Raw genomic sequence first — 13,182 nt, forward strand, 5'->3', positions numbered from 1 at the left:
TGAAATTAAATGGTGCTGTTTTTTGTGGCGACCTATACGCATTTTACTGTATTTTCATAAATACAAGTAGCAATAAATTTCTTCCTACCTAATTCTCGAAGTAGCTAATCCCATATCGGTCCTTACCCTTAGTCTGGCTTCAGCTGTGTCTCGAACTGGTTGTTAGTGGATGACATGATTGGCATAACATGATGAGATAAGAGTGTGGATTGACACATCAAATTGTGATACTGTTGCCAACACAGAGACAGGGTTGAGGGAGAGACAGGACTGGCAGCTGAACATGCTGGGGTATCGGATCTTCAGGCAGGTCAAGGGAGGATATCGAAGTGGAGGTGGTGTCATATGATTAATTAATTAAGGAGTCAGTTACTGCAGTAAGGGATAATATCTTGCAGGAGTCTTCACATAAGGTTTGCTAGGTAGAACTTAAGAATAAAAAAGGTGGCATTCACATTGCTGGGAGGCCCCAGTCAGTGTTAATGTATCAAACATTCACTAAAGTGTGTAACAATAATAGGGTAATTACATTAAAGGATTTCAACTTTCCTAACATTAATTCAGGTTATCATAGTGTAAAAGGTTTAAAGGGAGAGGATTTCTTGAAATACATTCCAGAGAGCTGTTCATGTCCACACAGAAGGTCAAGCACATAGTGGTGACAGTGCTGGATGGAATTCTGGGTAATGACAGTGATGGGTGACAGTGCGGGAGCATTGTACTGACAGCAACAACAACACTGTACCTTCTAGGTTGATTTTGTGAATGCTCTGCAGAAAAGGGGTTTTGGATTGGGGTAGATTTCATTAAATAAGGCAATAGCTAGCCAATATAGACAGGGATCAGCGAGTTCACTGTTTTTTGTCATTTATATAAAAGTGAACATCGGAGGCATAGTTAGTAAGTTTGCAGATGTCATCAAAAGTGGAGGTGTAGTGGACAGCAAGGAAAGGGTGACATCAGAGTACAACGGGACCTTTATCAGATGGGCCAATGGGCCAATGGGCTGAGGAGTTTAATTTAGATAAATATGAGCTGATGCATTTTGGAAAGGCAAATCAGGGCAGGACTTGTACACTTAATAGTAAGGTACTGGGGAGTTTTGCTGAACAAAACTGAACTGAGAGTGCAGGTTCATAGTTCCTTGAAAGTAGAGTCGCATGTAGATAGGATAGTGAAGAAGGCATTTGGTATGCTTTCCTTTATTGGTCAGAGTATTGAGTATAGGAGTTGGGAGGTCATGTTGCGGTGTACAGAACTTAGGTTAGGCCACTTTTGGAATACTGTGTGCAATTCTGGTCTCCCTCCGTTGTGAAACTTGAAAGGGTTCAGAAAAGATTTACAAGGATGTTGCCAGGGTTGGAGAGTTTGAACTATAGGGATAGGCTGAATAGTCTGGGACTGTTTTCCATGGAGCGAGGGACGCTGAGGGGTGACCTTATAGAAGTTGATAAAATCATGAAGGACATGGATAAGGTAAATAGACAAGATCTTTTTCCTGGGATGGGGGAGTCCAGAACTAGAGGGTATGGGTTAGGGTGAGAAGGGAAAGATTTAAAAATGACCTAAGGGGCAACTTTTCCACGCAGAGGGTGGTGTGTTTATCGAATGAGCTGCCAGATGAAGTGGTGGAGACTGGTTGGGTGTATGAATAGGAAGGGTTTACAGGGATATGGGCAAGTGCTGGCAAATGGGACAAGATAATTTAGGATATCTGGTCAGCATGGATGAGTTTGACCGAAGGGTCTGTTTCAGTGTTGTACACCTCTATGACTCTATAACTTGAGGGTGAATCTACAACAGAATAATGGGAGATTTTCAAAAAGGTACTGAGCGAAGTACAGGCCCAAGATATTCCCTTTAGAATAAAGCATTTTTAAATTCATTTTGCGGGATGTGGGCATTTTCATTTCTCTTTCACTCCTCTGGCCAGCATTTATTGGCCATCCCTAGTTGCCCTTGGGAAGGTGATGGTAAGCTGCCTTCTTGAACCGCTGCTATGAGTTGACCCACAATGTCATTAGAGAGTGAATTCCAGGATACTGAAGGAACGGTGATATATTTCCAAGTCAGGATAGTGAGTGGCCTGAAGGGTAATTTGAAGGTGATGGTGTTCCCATATATCTGCTGCCCTTGTCCTTCTGGATGGAAGGTTTTGGGAGTTGCTGTCTGAGGATCACTGGTGAATTGGTGCAGGACCAAGAAGCCCAGAGAACCCTGGGTGTCCCGAAATATTCAAGACTGAATAAAAAGGAAAAGAGAGTTGTATATAAGGAGGAAAGGGAGTGAAATAGTGGAGGCTTCTAGAGGAGTATGGAAAGGGCAGGAAAACTAGGGAGATTCCCAAGATATTCTATAAATATATGAAGAGGAAGGGTATAATCAGGAAAAGAGCAGGGAAGAAAGGAGCAGTGGAATCAGACAACATTGGAAGGGTGTTAAATCAGTGTTTCATTTCAGTTTTCACTCGGGGGAGGGTGTGGTTAGGGAGGACAACTGTGAAGTTGTTATCTTCATCTACACACACGGTCACCTCCACGAAAAATTGAATAAACTTTGTTCGGCATGACCTCCCTCTGACAGAACCATTCTGACTAATCCTGATCAAACCTTGCCTCTCTAAATGAAGATTAATTTTCTCTTTCACTCCTTCCTCCAATAGTTTCTCAACCACTGATGTGAAAGTCACTGGTGTATAGTTTTCCCTGGTCTATCTCTACCACCCTTCTTGAAAAGAGGAACCATATTAGCTTCCTCCAGTCCTCTGGCACCTCCCCTGTGGCCAGAGAAGAAGAATTAAAAATTTGGGTCAGATGAGAGTAGTGTGGTTAATTCAGTTTACATGGATTTCAGCAATGCCTTTGACAATGGATAGAGATGAAGAAGGTAAAAGCACATGGGATCCAGGGTAACTTGGCAAGATCACCTAAAATTAGTGGTCTGTGTCATTGGAGCCCGGTATGCAGTGGTATGCCATTGGATCTGTGCTGGGTCCCTTATTGTTCATTATGTGTGTGAACGATGGAGATGAGAATGTGGGGTCAGGATTAGTAAGTTTGTGGATGACATGAAGATTGGTCAGGTGGCTAATAGCGAGGAAGGTTTTAGATTATAGAAAGATATAGGTGGGTTGGTTTTGATGGCGGATCAGGGGGCAAATGCAATTTAATCCTGATAAATGTGAGGTGATGCATTTTGGAAGAAGTAACAAAACAAGAGAGTACTCAATGGATGTCAGGAGCCTAGGAAGCTCCGAGGAATGATCAGATCTTAGGATGCATGTCCACTGCTCACTGATGGTGGCAGGACTGGTTAATAAGGACTGGTTAATAAGGACTGGTTAATAAGGACTGGTTAATAAGGGAAATATGAAGGCATACAAGACATGTGCTTTTATCAGTCGTAACATAGATTATAAGAGCAGGGAGGTCATGTTGGAGTTGTACAGGACTTTGGTTAGAACACACTTGGAGTACTGTGTCCAGTTCTGGTCCACATACTGTAGGAAGGATGTGATTGCAATGGAGGATGTTCAGAGAAGACTCACCAGGATGTTGTCTGGAATGGAGCATTTCAGCGATGAAGAGAAGCTGGATAAGCTCGGGTTGTTTTCTTTAGAGCAGGGAAGGCTGAGGAAAGACATGATTGAGGAGTATAAGATTATGAGGGGCATGGATAGGGTGGATACAAAGCAGCTGTTCCTCTTCATTTAAAGGTGAATAACAAGGGGACATCATTTTGGGATGATGGGTAGCAAATTATTTTTCACCCAGAGTGTGGCAGTCATAAACCTTTAAACAATATGTGAGTCGAAAAGTGTGGCGCTGGAAAAGTACAGCTGGTCAGGCAGCATCCGAGGAGCAGGTGAATCGATGTTCCGGGTATAAGCCCTGTATCAGGAATGAGTGAATATATGGACGAGCACTTGAAATGTTATAACATTCATGTCTATGGACCAAATGCTGGAAGGTGGAACTACTGTTGATAGGTCAGTGCAGATTCAATGGGCTGAACGGCCTCTTCTGCAATGTATGACTCCGTGACACTCCAGTGAAATGATTCAATGTTTAATTGCTCCAATCTGCACTGCTTTTGAAAGCTTCTAAAGATCAGATGGCAGGATAAAACACCAAGTACTGCAGTGCCAACCTCAACTGGCATGCCAATCATCCACTCCACGTTGACACACTCAGAACTGACTTGGTGTGATTCGAATGTCTGACACTCACTTACTGAAGTGAATTTATGAAGAAGTGTTTCAGTTTTGGGTGGACTCTCATTGCAGACGAAGGAAGTGCTCCAAAGGCCACTTCAAAGGCTCAGCATCGAAGTTTTGATAGCGATCGTCTGCGCTGAGAGAAACTCACCCAGGACTGCTGTCCCTGGAGCAAACTGACATAAAATGGACTGGTCTCCTTTGAAGGCAAGCTCATATCAGAATGAGGGAGAAAACTCAAGAAGAGAAAATACTGAGCTAGCAACTCTCCAAGTGTCTGTCCTATCCTGTCCTATTTGCAGCAGAATCCATGAAGTCAGATCATTCACAGCAGCCACTAGCAGAATCTTCCCAAACATCCCACATGATGACAATAATTCTCTCCTTCTCAAAGGATGAATAAGATGGATTGGCAGAAACATGGAGGGTAAAAAACACAAATGGGGGAATTCAGTAAAACAACGTAGAATAATATTCATCAAGGATTTTAATTATCCTGATATAAATTGACCAGAAATTATAAATAAAAGGGTTAAGGGAATAGTGTTTCTACCATGTGTACAGGACTCTATTCTCAAGGTAGAGGCTTATAGAGTCCTTCGGTCCAACGTCCCCATGCTGCCCAGTTTTCACAATTTAAACAAGTCCCATTTGCCTGCATTTGGTCAATATCCCCCCATTCGTATCCCATTTACATACTAGTCCAAATGTTTCTTAAATGACTAAATTGTATTCACCCCTGTATTCTATAGGTGTATAAGGGATATAAGAATTACCAGAGTAAGATTAAGGTCAAACAAGGACAGTAGTGGGAAGTTGTGCGTGGAATCTGAAGAGATACGGGAAGTGCTAAATGAATATTTTCGTCAATAGTCACACTGGAAAAAGACAATGTTGTTGAGGAGAATACTGAGAAACAGGCTACCAGACTAGTTGGGATTGAGGTTCACAAGGAGGAGGTGTTAGCAATTCTGGAAAGTGTGAAAATAGATAAATCCCCTGGGCCGGATGGGATTTATCCTAAGGATTCTCTGGAAGCCAGGGAGGAGCTTGCCGAGCCTTTGGCTTTGATCTTTATGTCATCATTGTCGACAGGAGTAGTGCCCGAAGACCGGAGGATAGCAAATGTCCCCTTGTTCAAGAAGAGGATTAGAGACAACCCTGGTAATTACAGACCAGTGAGCCTTACTGTGGTTGTGGGTAAAGTATTGGAAAAGGTTATAAGAGATAAGAATAAGTTGATTAGGAATAGTTATCACGGTGTTGTGAAGGGTACGTCGTGCCTCACAGACCTCTGAGTTCTTTGAGAAGGTGACCAAACAGGTGGATGAGGATAAAGCAGTTGATGTGGTGTATATTGATTTCAGTAAGGTGTTTGATAAGGTTCCCCATGGTAGGCTACTGCACAAAATACAGAGGCATGGGATTCAGGGTGATTTTGCGGCTTGAATCAGAAATTGGCTAGCTGAAAGAAGGTGATGGTTGCTGGGAAATATTCATCCTGGAGTTCAGTTACTAGTGGAGTACCGCAAGGATCCGTACTGGGTCCACTGTTGTTTGTCATTTTTATAAACAATGAGGGCTTAGAAGGATGGGTTCGTAAACTAAGGTTCGATGACACTAAGGTCAGGACAGCTCTGGATAGTGCTGAATGATGTTGCAGGTTACAGAGGGACATATATAAGCTGCAGAGCTGGGCTGAGAGGTGGCAAATGGAATTTAATGTGGAAAAGGAGCAACAGGCATGCAGAGTACTGGGCGAATGGTAAGATGTTTGGTAGTGTAGATGTGTACATGGATCCCTCAAAGTTGTTACCCAGGTTTATAGGGCTGTTAAGAAGGCATATGGTGTGTTAGCTTTTATTAGTAGAAGGATCGGGTTTCTGAACCACGAGGTCATGCTGCAGCTGAGGTCATGTGGCTGCACTTGGAGTATTGCATGCTGTTCTGCTCACCACATTATAAGAAGGATGTGGAAGCTTTGGAAAGGGTTCAGAGGAGATTTACTAGGATGTTGCCTGCTACGGGAGGGAAAGTCTTACGAGGAAAGGCTGAGGGACTTGAGGCTGTTTTCATTAGAGAGAAAAAGGTTGAAAGGTGACTTAATTGAGACATTTAAGATAATCAGAGGGTTAGATCGAGTGGACAGTGAGAGTCTTTTTCCTCAGATGGTGATGGCTAGTATGAGGGGACATAGCTTCAAATCGAGGGTGATAGATATAGGACAGATGTCAGAGGCAATTTCTTTACTCAGAGAGTAGTCGTGGCGTGGAATGCACTGCCTGCAACCGTTGTAGACTTGCCAACTTTATGGACATTTAAATGGTCATTGGATAGGCATATGGATGATAATGGAATAGTTTAGGATTGATGGGCTTCAGAATGGTTTCAAAGGGCGGCACAACATCGAGGGCCAAAAGGTCTGTACTGCGCTGGAATGTTCTTTGGTCTATGTTCCACCACTATCTCTCACAGTTGGTTCCAATCACTCACCACACTATGTGAAAAGATTGCCCCCTGGACTCTTTTGTATCTTTCCCCTCTCACCTTAAACCTATGCCCTTTAGTTTTATACTCCCTTGGGGAAAAGCTTTTCACTATTTACCTTATCTATGCCTTCCATGTTTCTTATATACCTTTATAAGGCCACCCCTCAGTCTCCACACTCCAGGGAAACACAAACCTGTCAGTCCAGGTAGCATCTTAGTAAATCTTTTCTGCACTCTTTCTCATTTAATAATATCCTTTCTACAGTAGAACGATACAGAGGAACCTTGATTATCTGAATGACAAGGGCAAAGGATTATTTTGTTGGGATAATTGAATGCCGGATAACACAGTTTAAAAAGCATCGGGACCTTACGACCTTGTTCGGATAATCTGAAATTCGGACAATCGAATGGCAGATATTCGAGGTTCCTCTGTATATATTAACTACAGTTGAATGAATAAAATGAGGTGATCCTATTGAAGCAAAATTCTTACAGATATTGATAGATTTCTAAATAGTAAAGACATCAGGGATTAAGGTGTGGTGGAGTAAATGGCATTGCGGTAGAAGATCACTATGATTAATTTGAATGTAGAGCTGAGAGGGGGCAACTGATCTCCTTCTCATTCTCTTTTCTCTGTTCTAACTCAATTGGTTAGTTGTCAAAAAGGAATTTTCACAAATTGACATTGTAGTAAAGAATGGGCCAGAGCAGTGAAATGTAATAAAATAAGGTACATCCTGGCAATACTGATCATGATAAAATTAGGGGAGGTGATGGCCCCTACTGATGATGGTATTATTGCTGGACTGTGAATCAAGAGACCCAAGTAAAGTCAGGTCCTCTAGGTTCGAATCTGGCCAGAGAAAATGTGAAATTTGAATTCAATAAAGATCTTGAATTAAGAGTCTAATGATGACTATGAATCAATTGTTGGAAAACTCCATCTAATTTACTTATGCCCTTTAGGGAAGGAAACTGCCATCCTTACCTGGTTTGAACAACATGTGAGTCCAGACCCACAACTCTTAACTGCCTCTGGGTAATTAGGGATGGCCCAGCCAGCGACACCCGCATCCCATTAAAGAACAGAAATGAAGTTGATAATAAGGAGGGAGAAATATGACAAAACCAAACTAGTAGATTGGAGAAAAGCTTTTTTTGAGGGTTTTTATCTGAGGGGCCAAAACTTTTTCTGAAAAAAAATAAAATGGGCAAAAAGATGGGCAAACAATGATGTAAAACACCAATGGGAAAGATTAAAAACAATGTTTCAACAAAGAGCAGGAGGAATATATGCTGTTACAAAGAAGCCCAAGCTAATCATTAATGAGTCACCACACATGAATAAAGACATAATGGTACAATTGTGGGAAAGGACACAGATATACATTAGATGCACAGACAACAGTAAGCATCATGGAGAACACAAAAAATTAAAAGATAAGCCAAAAATAACAATTAGGAAGGTAGAGACACTACAAAATTAAATTGTCAAGGAACAGAAAACAAAATAGTAAACCATATGTCTGTTTAAAAACAATCCAGGGAGGAGATAACAAAGTTAAAACTGTTCATTTTTAATAATCTATTTTAGAAAGCTTTAGTGCCAGAGGCCTGAAAGATAGCCAGTGTAATTCCTATATTTACAAAGTTGGGGGAGCAGAACATTTCCATAAAATTATAGACCTGTCAGTTTAATTTTAGTGGTAGGAAAAATAATGTAACCCTTACTAAATGAGAGAATATCTAGAGGACAGGGCTATTCCAATGACTAGGCACCGCGGATTTCAAAAGGAAAATTCTCGCTCGCTCGCTGTCCTTATGAATTTTTGAAGTGGTCACAGATAAAGTAGACATCATTTATCTGGCTTTTCAAAAGGCCTACGACAGGGTTCCACAAAACAGGCTATGAATAAAATAATGGACAGTCAAAAGACAAGCAGCAGAATGAATGTCTGCCTGTTTCAAGACTGACTGCTGAGAAAATGGTTAAATGTGAGTTATTTGGCGTGTGGTGTACCGCAAGGATCAATACTGGGGTTACTGCTTTTCACAATTTACATCAATATGAACATTGAAAACTTACAATGCGATTTTTAAGTTTCCAGAAGCTGCCAAATTAGGGTGAGGTCAGTACTAAAAATCAAAATCACAGAATTTGTACAATGCACAAGAAGCCCTTTGGCCTGTCATGCCTGTCCTAACTCTTCCAAAAGATATTTCACTTCATGCCCCTTCCCTGCTTTCTCTCCTTAACACCGCACATTGTTCCTTTTAAGATAATAGCCGAACTTCATTTTCAGTGCATCCGCACTCTCAGGCAGGGCATTCCAGATCTTAAGCAGTCATTGCATTGGTGTATCTCTTTTGCTGCTTTTGCCAATTACATTAAGTGTGTTCTCTTTCACTCTGTGTCCTTTCATTCAGAGGAGGTTCACTAGATTAATTGCAGGGCTGAAAGGTTTGTCTCATGCAGAGAGATTGAGCAGTTTATGCCAATTCTCTCTGGGGTGTAGAAGTATAGGAGGTGATTTATTTGAGGTATATAGGATACTAGAGGTGATTGACAAAGTATATATAGAGCAGATGTTTCACATTGTGGGACAATCTAGAATGAGAGGTCAAATTTTTAGGATAATGTTAAGGCAGACTTAATACAGAGATAAGGAGGAATGGCTTATCTTAAAGGGTTGAGAAGGGTTGGAATTCATGACCCCAGAACAGCAGTGGACGCTGGGACCCTGAATACGTTTAAGGAGGAGACAGACAGAGTTTTAATCAGTAATAAGTTGAAGGATTATGAAGAGTGGGCAGGAAAGTGAAGTTAAGGCTGAAATGAGATCAGCCATGATCATATTAAATCGTGCAGCAGGGTTGAATGACCTAATCCTGCTCCTACATAAGAACATAAGAAATAGGAGCAGAATTGGGCCATGTGGCCGTTTGAGCCCACTCCATCATTCAATAAGATCATGGCTGATCTTTTTGTGGCCTCAGCTCCATTTATCCACCCTCCCACCATAACCCTTAATTCCTTTGTTGTTCAAAAATCTATCTTTGCCTTAAAAACATTTAAACAGGTAGCCTCAACTGCTTCACCGTACAGGAATTCTACAGATTCACAATCCTTTGGAAGATGCTCCTCTTCAACTCAGTCCTAAATCTATTTTGAGGCTCTGCCCGTGGTTCTAGTTTCACCCTTCAGTGGAAACAACCTCCCTGCTTCTACCTTATCTATTCCCTTCATAATTTTATATGTTTCTAAACGATCCCCTCTCATCCTTCTAAATTCCAATGATAGGACCTTGGGTAGTGTTGTAGAACAGAGAGACCGAGGGGTTCAGGTACATAATTCTTTGAAGTTTGCATCACATACAGACAGGGTGGTTAAGAAGGTGTTTAGCACGCTTGCCTTCGTTGTTCAGACCTTTGAGTATGGGAGTTGGGAAATCATGTTGAGGTTGTATGGGACATTGGTGAGGCCTCTTCTGGGGTACTGTGTCCAGTTCTGGTTGCCCACTTATAGAGAGGATAGTATTAATCTGGAGATTGTTCAGAACAGATTTACCAGGATGTTGCTGGGAATGCACGGTTTGAGTTATAAAGAAAAGCTGGATAGGTTAGACATCTTTGACTGGAATGTAGGAGGTTAAGACGTTTATAAAATAATGAGAGGTATAGATAGTTGTCTTTTACCGAGAATGGGAGATTTCAAGACCAGGGCGCACATTTTTAAGGGGAGAGGAGAGAGACTTAAAAATGACACAAGGAGCAAACTTTTCACACAGAGAGGTGTTCACGTGTGGAGTGAACTTTCTGAGGAAATGGTGGATGTGGGTACAGTTACAACGTTTAAAAGAGATTTGGTTAAGAATATGGATAAGAAAGGTTTGGAGGGATATTGGCCAGGAGCAGGCAGGTGGGACTAGTTTAGTTTGGGATAATGGTTGGCATAGACTGGTTGAACCAAAGGGTCTGTTTCCATGCTGTATGACCCTATGACTCCATAAACCAACTCTCTCAACTCCAGAATCAACTTAGTCAACCTCCTCTGCACCCCCTCCAGTGACAGTCCGAGTTCTTATTATTTCTAGCAGCTGACTAGCAAGCTACCAAAGGTCATGTAGCCAACTTGGAAAAACATTCCTGTAAACAGCCTCAAGGATATTTCTGGCAGAAACAATTTGGATGCATTTATCAGGCACACTTGGGAGTCTTTTTTATATAAAAACAACATCAGTTGATATTAAATAGCCTTCTAACACTGGAAAAGTTGATTTGTGGTGTTATTGCAGCCAAATCTATCACAAGTTCTTCTTAAAAGGAACATTCCTGATAAAAAAGATCAGCCTAATGATTCAGAGAGAAAAAGAATTTAACTTATGAACTCTCCTAAGAATTTTCCAAAGTACTGACAATAAACTGCTTTGAAATGCGATCTTTTTCTCCTTTGTTCATTTATGGGATGAGTATATCATTGGCTCGGCAAGCACTTAATATTCTTGAAAGTCAGCGGTGAATGACTATCTCGAGCTGCTGTGAATCATGTAACACAGAGGCAACTGATTCTCATTCAACAGTATCACACCAACGGTATTAAGATGAATAACTGACTTGCCCATATGTTTCTTTTGGTGATGTTGGTTTAGGGAGGATCATTGTTCAGGACTTTGGCCAAATTACCTGCTACTGTCAGACAAAGACCCAATGATCTTCACCGTCAATCTTAAAGCTCAGGCATACCTTCAGTGACGTCTCACCCAAACGATGAGTAAACAGTAAAGATGGTGACAGTACTATTTGAATCTATACCTATGATGAGTGGTGAAACAGATGCTAGCTTCACATTAATCCAATGAAAACTCATTGTTGAGTCCATTCATTCCTTCTCCTGTTTTAAAATATCATTAATTACCACCATGTGACCATGAGAATAGCCAATGCAATGGAAGTGATCATCTAAAGTTTTGTAAAGTTATTCTTAGGACATGGGTGGCATAAGCTGTTGTGCGAGGGCAACAGGACCCTGGAGTAGCCTTGAAATTATGTCACAGAGCTGCATATCACTGAGTATAAATAGCACAGCATGGGCAGAATTAATGCCCTCTGGAGGGTGATTGCACGCTGCAACAACACACTGCAGAATGAGACAGAGAGTCTTAAGAGGACATGCATGAAGAAGATAATTTAGTCCTTAATCCATGTAACTGTAACTCAGAACCGGGATAGATCTGATTACCACATCCAAACAATATTTAGTGTCAATGTATAATAGATAGTGTTACTTTGTGGTAGCCTAAATACAGTCTTAAACTTTACCTTCTCAACAATCTGTAACAAACCCAAGCTGACAGTGTGGCATCAAGCTACACGATAAAAGACTTGCAAAGCATCATTTACTACTAATTCCTAAATTCCCACAGCCAATTGTGTAATTGTAACTGGAGTCACAGGAGGCTCAGGTCAGATAAGAAGGACAGGTTTCCTTCTTCTATTCTGTGCTATTGGATTTTTATGATAACATGGCAGCTTTGTGTTTTTGTTTCGGTTGGGCAGTGACCATTCAGGTCATTAATATATATCAGGAAAAAAGATCCCAATACCAACCCCTTGCTCCAAAAACCTTCCTCCAACCCAAAAAATATTCATTATCCATTTCTCTCTGATTTCTATCACTCAATTAATTTGGTATCCATGTTGCTCTTGTCCCTCTTATACCACAATCTAGAACCTTCCTCCTAAGTCTGTTGTGTGGCGTTGTATCAAATGGCTTCTGGAAATCCATGTACACCACATCCACAGCATCATCCACATTGAGCCTTTCTATTACTTCTTCAAAAATCTCCAGTAAGTTAGTTAAACATGATTCCCCCTTTAGAAATGTATTTTGAGTCTTCTGAATCAACCTTTCTCCTATTAATTTTGCCCCAAATAATTGTCTCTCAATGTTTTCCCCACAACAAAAGTTAAACTGACTGGTCTGTAATTTCTGGGATTATCCTTGCAATGCTTCTTGAACGAAACCACTGTTTATAATTCTCCAGTCTCCTGGCACTTTCTCCAGTCTCCTGGCACTTTCTCCAGTCTCCTGGAACTTTCTCTGAGTCTGGGGAAGATTCAGACCAGTGCCCCGCTGCAATTTCCACACTCATGTCTTCCAAATGCATCACATCATGAATGCATCAACTTGAAATACTAACAGGCTATCCAACATTCCTTGCTTATCAGTGTTGGACTCTTTTGCCAACAGAGTTTCCTCTTCAGTCACCTTAGTCTGGATAGAATCTCTCTCTTTGGTAATGACAAATGCAAGCATTCATTTAATACCTCATCCATTTGTAAATCTTGCTTCTTTACTCCTTCTTTTATCACTCTTTTATTATTTATAAGCCTATTGAAGACTTTGGGACACCAGCTTAGGTTTACTGCACATTTTTTCTCATAATTTCTCTTTACTTCTCTTATTTGCTT

The 13,182-nt window shown here is 41.1% G+C and overlaps 1 protein-coding gene across 4 annotated transcripts in view; it reads right to left on the reverse strand.

Annotated features, from left to right (window-relative positions):
• Positions 1-13,182, reverse strand: part of palm1a (paralemmin 1a) — a 304,566-nt gene that overhangs the window by 196,944 nt on the left and 94,440 nt on the right. The window contains exon 1 of one of the 4 annotated variants that reach the window (XM_043683615.2): positions 3,548-3,629. The exons of the other annotated variants lie outside the window; for them this stretch is intronic. The gene's annotated coding sequence lies outside the window, so the exon portion shown is untranslated. Of the gene's footprint in view, positions 1-3,547; positions 3,630-13,182 lie in introns of those variants that run through there. 4 annotated transcript variants of the gene reach the window in all.

The sequence above is a fragment of the Chiloscyllium plagiosum genome, unplaced genomic scaffold, assembly GCF_037043375.1.
Source record: "Chiloscyllium plagiosum isolate Xiang-an unplaced genomic scaffold, Cpla_swu_hap1 HiC_scaffold_28, whole genome shotgun sequence".
Lineage (NCBI taxonomy): Eukaryota > Metazoa > Chordata > Chondrichthyes > Orectolobiformes > Hemiscylliidae > Chiloscyllium > Chiloscyllium plagiosum.